An 8,551-nucleotide genomic window follows, 5' to 3' on the forward strand; every position below is an offset into this window, starting at 1 on the left:
TTGAAACGACCTGTATACCAAACACCAAACTGTTGGCGTCGTCGTTAATACAAAAGCCTACAGCAGCAGTGACATCTGGGCTGTGGGATCACAGGTGATTTTGTTTTATATACACCTTTCTGTACTTTCCAAACTACCTACATGACCAATTCTTTCCTTTTATCAATTTTTAAAGCACAATGATTTTAAAAATTAGCCCCACAAGTAAATTCACTCTCAGAGAGTATCTGGCACAGAAAAGACAGGAAAGGATGAAACCTACAGGCACCTTTGAAAGCCAGTGTGGGGACATCTTGCTGCTCTGGCTTCCAGCTCCAGCTCTCCTGCTTCTGGATGTGCCTTGACTGGACCTCATGTCCTCACTGTTACAGGAAGCCGTCAGACGCCTGGGTGTGCTAATGTCCTTCAGTTCTGGGTTCCTCAAAATCACCAACCCAGGACAATTGGTTGCAGCCAATTAATAGGCATTAACAATTGATTGCACATGAGGCAAGCATCCAAGAAGAGTTCTATGCTTCTCGCCGAGCACAGAATTAGGACTAAAAACAATCCTGGCTTCAAGCAAATTTCCCAGCTTGCAAAGTTCTTTGACAGAAAGCAAAATACATCCACTATCCCTACCAGTCTGTCTGTGAGTTTTCCACTACCATTCTCTACCACGAACTCTGACTTTCCAGCAGCCTGTTGGATTTCACACGAAGAGCACAGCTAAAATGGGAGGAAAGAGTTCCTATGCTAAGCAGTACGGCTGACAGAAAATACAGATTCAGTAAGTATAATCTGGGCTTCCTGGCTTGTAAACTGTCCATAATGACTCACTCACTGCTCAGACATTAACAGCAAACTAAATTCCTGTGAACCTAGGGCTAGAATGTCAGCAATTTAGTCCTTAAAGTGAAGAACTCAGATGATGCTGGAATGCATTTATAATCAGGTGGAGAAAGCCACATTTGACCTGGATGAAAAACTAGTGGTAGTTGGTTAGCAGGGATGGGACATCAGGCTGACCATATTCTTCTCCTTCCCAGATTTATCATCATAACAGCTCTGGAAAGTTTTGCATGCCTATCATGCAAAAGCAGCAAGAAAATCCCTTTTTAGCCAGCAGGGAGAGGGGAGGGTCTGTTTAGCAGAGCAGTGTATCAGTCAGCTATTGCCTCAATCAGGCCACATAATAAACCACCCTAAACATCAGCAGCTTAAAAGCACAAGGACTTAATCTCGCACTCACAGGTCCGCAAAACTGCCTGTGGTTCAGCTAGGGCAGGCTGGGCTGGGCTCCGGAGCTCTGCCTCAGGCTGCCCTTCAGCTAGACTTGGCTCCAGACTACGGACTGGGCTGCAGGCATATAGGCCGACTACGGAGCCAACAGCTGGGAAGGGCCAACAGCTGCCTGCAGGAAGTCTCCTCGTGGTGGATCGCAGATGTACGTAAAGAGCAGCCTGAAGGCAGAGGCTCTTGTCCAAGGCTTGGTCATGTCCCATCCGCTAACATCCTCTTTGACCAAACCCCAAGTGAAGGGGCAGGAAGCACGCCCCACCCACCATGGGGCCCTGCCAAGGGCACTGGTGAATAATTCTCTTTGAATGCTGTTAAGAATTGAGAACAGTAATCAGTTTTCCACAGTGATGACTCAATCTCCAGCCATTAATAAACTCCTCCTCCTCTGGCCACTTCTGCCTTTCTCCTCTGCCTTCCCAGGTGTCTGCACCCCTCCAAGTGGGCCAAACTGCCAGGCTGTTGGTATTATTCCCCCAAAGAGAGAAAGAACACCTTTTCCTTGGAAGATTCTGCCCAGTCTGCCATGTCAAGACAGCTCCATTATTTGCAAAGGGACACCATTATGCAAAATCATGGAATATAAAGAACCTAGAGCCAAAAAGGAGTAAGGGGAGGAAGCCGACCCAGCAGTCCGAACTAGAAAAAAAGTTCACACTGTCACCTATCGTCACCCACTGTTCAAATTTTTTTTACATGGGCAACTACGGAGCATCAGAAATCAAGTTGATGAGACCTAAAAAATGCAGTGGAAACATCAAGGCCCGGGATCCAGGCCACATCTCATCCCTTAGCCATAAATGCCTAGGTGAGTCGTCTCTTACACATGTTTTTCATTGCTTACAGCACACACACACACACACACACACACACACACACACACACATATACTGCCAATTCGGATAATCTATTACATACAGTTTTAACCTACTTGTTCCACATTTCAGAATAGTTTTCCTTATCAAGAAAGATAGGCTATATCATCACGTTAAATGCTGCCTTGTATTTCATTTATGAATTACCGCAAATTGTCAGTGCTACTTTGGTGGTAGTTTAGGTTATTTTCAAATTTCAACATTACTTTCTGCATGCACAACAACCCACATCACTTCATATATAAAGTGAGGCATTTGTTTTCATTTCCAGATCTAAGAAATCTAAGAGGTGACTTTATTGACAATAAGCAGAACCACTTATGTGGTGCCAGAATGTGAGCAGCAAGAAAGGAAATAGTGTGGCTGAGCAGAGATCAGTCATTTTTGAAAGTGCATCTACGTGCCTTTCAAATATTGATTGCAATCCACTCTAAAGGCTACAGAGGCTGTGTTCTCGCGGACAATGCCTGGAGGCATTCAGAATGGTCCCGTGCTTGGGCTTTCCTACAATACAGCCTGCAACAAAAGTAGGCTGTCCCAATCCCCTGGTAATAGAACTATTTACCTTCAAACCAAGAAGGTAGGGAAGGCACCCAAACCCACAGGTGGCATGTGCCAGGCTGGCTTTGAAGAGTTTATGCTGTGGTACCTGAAGTCTTTGTGAGATTGTATAAAATGAAAAACTATCTGAGCACCTTAGGGTGGTGGTTCTGTGCATGCTGAATGTGTGTGTGGTACAATCAAGTGTGCTTTCCTTCTGAGGGGCGGAAAGCGGGGTGACAGTACTGGAGCCAAGACCCAGGCACAAAGTCAGAAAGCTAAATTTAAAAATGAAGCTTTTTTTGAGTACTAAAAACAAAAAAGCCTATAGATGCAGATTAGTTTCAAAATGTAGCTTACGTCTTGAGTCAGCGTTAAGCACTCCTAAATTCAGTGTACATTTCAGCGTCTCAGGTCCGCCAAGCCAGTCTGGAGACCAATCCCTCAGGGCCTCTTCGCAATCCTACCCTCAGAGTCATTTCCAGAAGAGCAAAGGCGCCCCAGAGACTCTTGTCCCACCAGGACAGAAATGACACCCACCTCCTCAGCCCCCCTCCATCACCATGGCAGGGGACAGTAGCCCAGTCCTGAGCAGGGTGCTCAGGAATAGCTCAAAGCCAGTACCATGCTGGCTGATCACAAACTAAGCCACGCATCCAAACGAAGGCACAGGAAGGAAATAAGACAACAGAACAGTACCAGAACTGAGGGGCCACTCCTTCTCCAGCTCCCCTCCTCAAGAGACGGCAAGGTGACACAGCCTAAAGTAGGGGTTGGCATTTTACCGCTACAGCACAGAGTCATTCTGGCACCAGAAGGACTTACTGTTCCCCCAGATTTACTTTCATTCCTCCCCATGGTAAACCAAGATCATCTGGGCACGTTCACAGGGATAAAGATGTTCATTCAAAAGACTGCAGAGCCGTTCAGAAACAAGTGAGCTCCACTCTCTCATTTTATTAGCCTCGTTTATAACCTCTGATCAGTCCTCTGATCTCCTTCCTTTGGATAAGGGGTCAGAGTAACAGACTCACAGAATGCCAGAGCCTATGAGAACCACGGAGATTTTGTCCAATACCCTCACCCTACGATAAGCAAATGGAGGCCTTGGAGAGAGTGAGCGACCTGACCAGGGTCCCAGAGAGTTGGTGGCAGAGCCCAAGACACTTGGTCCCCAACCACTCTTCCTAGACTCCAAGCTGACCCTCTTGCCAGCCCTACAGGGCTAACAGGCTTTCTGCCTGAATGCCTCCTGGGGAATGTCATGAAGACAAATGACTCTCTAGCTGTATGGTTCTGGGGTCCTTTGGATAAAACCTGCTGCATGTCAGTGTGTCTGGCTGGTCCCCATGGAAACTAAAATTAGGAAGAAATAAAACAGCCCACCTTGGCTGAAACTATTGACAGAATACTCATCCCCAACCCTCAGGTCTCCAGATATCCTAGCAGGTAAACGGGAGACATCACGGAGAGTTAAACATTCAGTAACAGTTAGGCAAAAAGGGGAGCTAATTTCATACCCATAAACGTTACAAAAATAGAACCCAAGCTACAAGGGAACAAGAACAAAGCAACAGATGAGACACATACACTTTCAGAAATTTTAAGCCCTGGAAGAAGAAAACAATTTTTTTCTTCAGAGAAAATTTGGGGGCAAGGGATTGAAATACCTGCAAAGCTTATTTTTAGAGCCTTTTACGGATACCAAGTCATGCTGTTCGTTTAGGAACGTAAAAATCCACTATGTATAACTCGTTTCACTCATAAAATTACCATGTTTTTGTATATTGATATATTTAGACACTGGGAGATCTGAAAAAAGAGATTTTATGATTTCTTTCCTGGTTATTTTCTCAGGCAAAAGGGAGTTGTTGTTTTCTAAGTCCTCAGTGGGAAATTTTTACAGAGTTTTCAGAAACTTTTCTGAAAATGTATGCATTTTAGAGAGGGTCTTTATTCGCCCCAAATTATTTGAGGTCTTCAGGTTCTCAAGTTATTGAATTTACATGTGTTCAAACAACCTCTTCTATCTAGACAAGAAATTACCATAACCTGGTTCAGTTACAGTGACCTATTGTGGAACTTCAGAAAGTCCATTTCAGAAGTCCCACAAATTTGCAATTCACCTTGCCCTCCAAGGCAGATCTCTTCTATTCTTCCCACTGCAGGACTATCTAAAAGCACGTTTCTAGAAATGGACCAGGAGAGATCATGAGTCATTTAGCTTGGAACCTGCATGAGCAAAAAGCCTCTCTCTATGAGGTCCCCAAATGGTTGACTATCATCCCTTGCTTCTCCCATAGTCAACAGCCTAAGACCTATTTGTTACACCTGATCATTTTTTACACATTCATGTATGTGTGATTATCTGATAAGTTTCTGTCTTCCTCACTGGACTATAGCTGCCATCAGGGAAGGGACCAAACCTTCTTTACTGACCATCTAGTCCTCAGCACCTATCAATGCGAGGAAGATAGCAGTGAATGTATGCTCACAACCTTCTGACACAGCTCTTGTTATTTGAATTTCCCTCTGTATAGTGAATTCACATTGTTCTTCCTGTAACTTCTACCCACTGGCTGGATTCTGCCCTTCTGGTCCATCCAGACTTTCACAAGGTAGCACGTCAAATATGTGAAAACACTGTGTCCTTACCAACTTTCATTTCCTCTAAGCTACAGATCCTCAGTCTCTTTAGTTGTTCTGCACATGGCATGGTTCTTTAGTCCCTTCATTATGTTCAATGCTTTTCTCTGAGTATCTCATCGCTCTGGCTTCACAGACCCCACAGCTCACAGGGAAGGGGGAGTTACTGGAGCAGAGGGAACTGACATTTTCAGTGCCCCAGAAATGGCTTCAAAGTCAGGATTAAACTGGAACTATGCAGTTTCTCCCCCAGAAAGGTGACTGGTGACCTAGACTGCCAGTTGACCCTAAAATACATTCTCCTTTTCTTCTACAGCAATAGAACCCCTGATTTTCAGCTGGACAAATACCTATGTATAAGAAATGTTAAGTTTGTCAGCCTTTTACGCAGCTAAGTGCTGTCATGTGGAAAAATTCTTGTTAATGGAATGAGTAGGAATACATTAGACATACCTGCACCTTTTGCCCAGCTTTTTTATATTTCTTCTATTCTTTTTCCTAGAGTATGAATACCACAATTTTACACTACAAGCCCAATTTACACATGGCTGAGCAATAAGGTACAGAGATGCTGGGTCCCTGACATCAGGGAGTATCCTAGACAAAGACTTTTACATCTAAAAGAGAAATAAACTATAGTGTTTAAACCACTGTTATTCTGGTTTTCGGTCAGACACAGCAAAAGCTAATCCTGACAGTCTATTGCTCTGTCTTCAGTTTTACTCAAGTAGTTTTCTACTGAAGCAGAACACAGTGTAATTAAACATGACCTTGCAAGTGATAACTTTCACAACATTTGCTACTTTGCCAAGGGGGAGAGTGGAGAGGGAGGTACACGGTATGACACCCTCTGACACAGTGTGTGTCTGGCTCGACTGGAAAGAGCTTCCAGGAGCTGACTCCCTGCCTAGTAGATAAAAGAAAGCAAAAACAAATTAAAAAACCAAAGAGGTCCCTTCATATATGAAGGCATAAATGATATTTTGCAAAAGAGGATATATTATTATTCTTCTTCCATTAAATGATTTCAAAATTACTTAATGAGACAATTACATGGCCTTCAGATAGAGAAGACAATCCACGGGGCCTGGAAGGCCGACAGAGATGCTCACAGAGGCCACTGAGAAGGCGAGCTGCAGGAACCCCACACTGCTGCCCATGCCGCTGAGGCCAGGGTAAGTACTGCGTCACGGCGCCCTCCACCGTCATGGGTAGTGGGGATGGACCCCCCAGTGACTGGAATTTCAGCTTCCATGTGCCATTTCCTGATTTAATGTCAGTCATTTAGTAGTTCCGGTTAAAATCAAACTTCTATAACAAAACCATAAAAATGGTAAAAGTATTAGTAACAGACAAGTATGGCAGCACCATATTTTTAAAATATTTCCAGGCATTATGCTTCCGTTTAGAATGTAGAAATCACAAGACACAATCATTTCCCACTAATACTAAGAACAAGATAGAGAAGCTACTAATAATAGTTAAAGGACAAATAATAGTTGAGGACAAAAGGAGATCTAAACAAAGTAAATTCCAGAAAGTAATAAACATGTCCTAGGAGAGAAGAAACTATGGCTGCTTTCATCTCTGGAAGTACAAAGGGGAAGAATTTGCCACAGACAGAGACAGGGAGAAACCAGCCAAACCGTTCCTAACCTTTTAGCTGGGTGCTGGCTGTCATGAAGACTGGAAGGCCAGTGAGTTCTGGCCACACAGCAAGGCGGCCCCTCTCCAAGTCTTCTGCCCCAGCCTTCTCTGCGCACATGGAGATGGTCAGGGGAAAAGCTAGGGGCAAGGCAAGAGACCCGGGAGACTTTCCGCACGTACCTACCCCACCTCCCGTCCCGGCAGAATGCCCAGAGCTTCTCCAAGGGCAAGGCAGCAGCCTGCTAAAGGCTGAGGGCAGGGCAGGAAGGCTGAGAACACGCATCCAAGACCCACTCGGGACTTCCCCAAGGGCTCCGAGGCATCCTAAAGCTGCAGGAGGGGCTGGGCAGCAGAATGAAATTCCTCCCAAGTTCTCCAGGCCGTCACTGACTGTTAGGCAGTCTTCCAAAGTTTGGGGACAGTAAGAGAGTAGAAAGAAATGTCTCTGAGGCGTCTGAGTCTTTACCAAGCCTGCCTCTGTGGCCTTCCAAAGGCGAGGGCAAGCACAAGGGTGCCGAGAGGAATCTCCGGAAGACCCCTGGGTCTCCACTCAGGGCACTTCCAGGGACAGGGAAGCCAGGTGGAGAGACATGTCCTGAGGAACTGCAACCCAGAGGAACAGAGAGTAAAGAAAGCCCCCGACATGCAAAAGGCTTGTAGCTAGCCATAAATTATAAGAACAGGAGCCTACCAGTGCTCAAAACCTAAGCACTTCTGAAAGAGAAGTCCCACTCCTGCTGTGATCCAGAAGCTAATGGTGAATTGAATCTAACTAAAATGACAACAAAGCCCAGACCCAGTAGAGCTCTGACCCAGTTCGAGTAGATCAACTCAGCCACCACTCTAGTGGTAAGGAAAATAAAGGAGTATACCTTTCTCTGTTGATAAATATTATTTATCTTAATCTACTGCTCTTTGACCAACAGAGTCCAGCATACAATCAAAGTTTATAAAATTAGTGAAGAAACGAGAAAATATGACTCATGGTCAAGGGAGAAAATAGTCAACAGGAACAGACCCAGACCCAGTGATGGCGCAGATGTTGGAATTATCGGATATGGACTTCACACAATTGTTAGAAATATATTAAAGGACACTGCAGAAAAGTTAGACAAGAGTGTACAGTTGGAGAATTTCAGCAGAAACATGAAATATTTTTAGGACAACCAAATGGAACTGATGGAAATAAATAAATATATATCAGAAATTAAAGTTTCATTCAGTGGGCTTAAAAATGACCCCAGGGAAGGGGTGGAAGATGGTGGCGTGAGTAGAGCAGCGGAAATCTCCTCCCAAAACAACATATATCTATGAAAATATAACAAAGACAACCTTTCCTAGAATAAAGGCCAGAGGACACAGGACAATATCCAGACGACATCCGCACCTGAGAGAACCCAGCGCCTCGCGAAGGGGGTAAGATACAAGTCCCGGCCCCGCGGGAGCCGATCACCCATCCCCCCAGCCCCCGGCGGGAGAAGAATAGGCAGAGCGGGAGGAAGACAGAGCCCAGGACTGCCGAACACCCAGCCCCAACCATTCGGGCCAGAGTGCAGACACAGTAC

General features: G+C 45.1%; 1 long non-coding RNA gene across 2 annotated transcripts; it reads left to right on the forward strand.

The window, feature by feature from the left end:
- The first annotated feature begins 1,709 nt into the window (after window positions 1-1,709).
- On the forward strand, window positions 1,710-8,110 carry LOC130680534 (uncharacterized). Of its 2 annotated transcripts, XR_008993556.1 has the most exons (4): window positions 1,710-2,086; window positions 5,842-5,899; window positions 6,385-6,514; window positions 7,913-8,110. It is a non-coding gene; the product is annotated as an uncharacterized LOC130680534 (long non-coding RNA). The 2 variants fall into 2 exon arrangements; XR_008993557.1 differs by lacking the exon at window positions 5,842-5,899.
- Window positions 8,111-8,551: the final 441 nt, after the last annotated feature.

This window comes from Manis pentadactyla, chromosome 14 (assembly GCF_030020395.1).
Source record: "Manis pentadactyla isolate mManPen7 chromosome 14, mManPen7.hap1, whole genome shotgun sequence".
NCBI lineage: Eukaryota > Metazoa > Chordata > Mammalia > Pholidota > Manidae > Manis > Manis pentadactyla.